The following is a 2,253-nucleotide window of genomic DNA, read 5'->3' as shown; positions in this document are numbered from 1 at the left end:
AAAGATGACCCTCAGGCTCGCGAAAACCCAAGGGAAAAAGGGGTATAGGTGGCAAATGGTAAAACCAAAGTTGGGCCTTGCTGGAGGAGTTGTATTCAAAGCGAACTGTCAAGGGGGTCCCATAAATCACCCAACCGCGTAAGGAACGCAAAATCAAGGAACATAACACCGGTATGACGGAAACTAGGGCGGCAAGAGTGGAACAAGACACCAGGCATAAGGCCGAGCCTTCCACCATTTACCAAATATATAAGGTGCATTAATTAAAACAATAGATATTGTGATATCCCAGAATATCCATGTTCCAACAAGGAACAAACTTCATCTTCACCTGCAACTAGCAACGCTATAAGAGGGGCTGAGCAAAAGCGGTGACATAGCCAAACAACGGTTTGCTAGGAAAGGATGGTTAGAGGTTTGACATGGCAACATGGGTGGCATGATATAGCAAGTGGTAGGTAACATAGCATAGGCATAGCAAAATAGCGAGCATCTAGCAAGCAAATATAGAAGTGATTTCAAGGGTATGGTCATCTTGCCTGCAAGGTTCTCAAAGTTGTCGAAGGCTTGATCCTCGTAGGCGTTCTCAACAGGTTCCTCGTACACATACTCGTCTCCCTGCTCTACCCAAAGCAATAACACAAGCAATGGAACCACAATCAAACATGGAGCAATGCACAAGCAACATGATGCAATACATGACATGATATGCGAGACGTGATATGCAATGCAAATGCGGGCTCCGGAAGGGAAAATGATGAACAAGGCATCAACTTGGCAAACCAAGTATGCCGCTGGAAAGATGAGATGATTCCGGTTGAAATCGATATAAAGATCACCGGAATCGGATGCACGGTTTGCAAATGACAAGCAAAACAAGAATGGCGCAAAACTGCATTTAACAGCACGATGCTACCTAGCATGGAACAAGAAACTATGCTACAGCACCCCAACATACAAACAAAAGCATACCGCAGTGATCTACAGGAGATGCTTAACAAAAGAGGAACACTGAGCTATAGCTAAATCACATCATAACAGGCTCAAACAAGCATGGTGAAAGTGCAAAAGATATCAGGTACACAGACTTAGTGAAAATACTAATATGCCAGAAATTAACATCAGGAAGGCATGTTTAGAGCAAGTAAACAACAAGCTACAGGAACTTATAATAGCAAAACAAGACATGGCAGGAATCTACTCAAAGCATAGATCAAAAGTCCCTTACTGACCATAAGCCAAAAAGGACCATAAGAAATGATGGCACCCATGTAAACATAGCAAGTTTCATTACAGATCTCAGACTTAGCAGAAAAACTGGACATGGCAAAACAGATAACAAGTAGGCATGTTCGTGAGCTCGATGAACTCACTACAGAGCATTTCATGATAAACTAAGCATACATCCATCAAGAAGACATGGCATAGAAGCTATACATGGCAAGAACAACATCATAGCATACACGGACCAACTACAACAACCTTGTGAAAATTGAATATTATGTAAACAATCTGCCAGGAAACATTTTGTAGCAAAAGTAGAGCACGAAAATGACATGCTAGACTACTCCATAAATGCCAACAAAGGCATGGATGGATAGAGCACATCTATATGTTCAAAACACCCTTACTGATCATGCTCAAAATGGGCATAGATCTCTCTGTGACAACATGAACACATGTCATAAAAATAACAGCAGGACATGACAGTGAAAATACTAAGTCCCTGAAATCAGAAACATTATGAACCCTAGTTTGCATGCTTGTGCTAGTCACCACAGAGATCACAAAAATACATGGCATACACCCCTGAAAAGCTGGCATGGCATAGATAAAAACATATGTAGGGCTCAAGTTCATAAGATGCACACATCAATCATGGCAAAAATGACAAAAGTGCATGTTCTGTTAAGAAACAGAAACTAACATTATATAGCCCTCTTCCAACAGCATTTCGGGCATCAAGATGAGCTCAAATGAAAATGATGCAATGAGATGAAATGATGTACTCGTTGAGACGAACAATTCGGTATGCTACACGCCCACAACGGAGCCACAGGTGCAAAGTTATAACACGATGAACATGCAACAAAATTATGACAGGAAATGACTTAGTGGAATTTCGGGGAGAAGAAAAAGTCAACCGAGGTCCCGATCTGGATCTGGCTCCGGCTGCATGGAAGCCGAGGCGACGCCGGAGTTGAGGATGGCGACGGCGACGGCGAGGGGCGAGGTGGCCGGATCCGGCGGAGG

Source organism: Triticum aestivum, chromosome 6B (genome assembly GCF_018294505.1).
Source record: "Triticum aestivum cultivar Chinese Spring chromosome 6B, IWGSC CS RefSeq v2.1, whole genome shotgun sequence".
In the NCBI taxonomy this organism is placed as follows: Eukaryota; Viridiplantae; Streptophyta; class Magnoliopsida; order Poales; family Poaceae; genus Triticum; species Triticum aestivum.
This window is presented reverse-complemented; position numbering follows the sequence as displayed.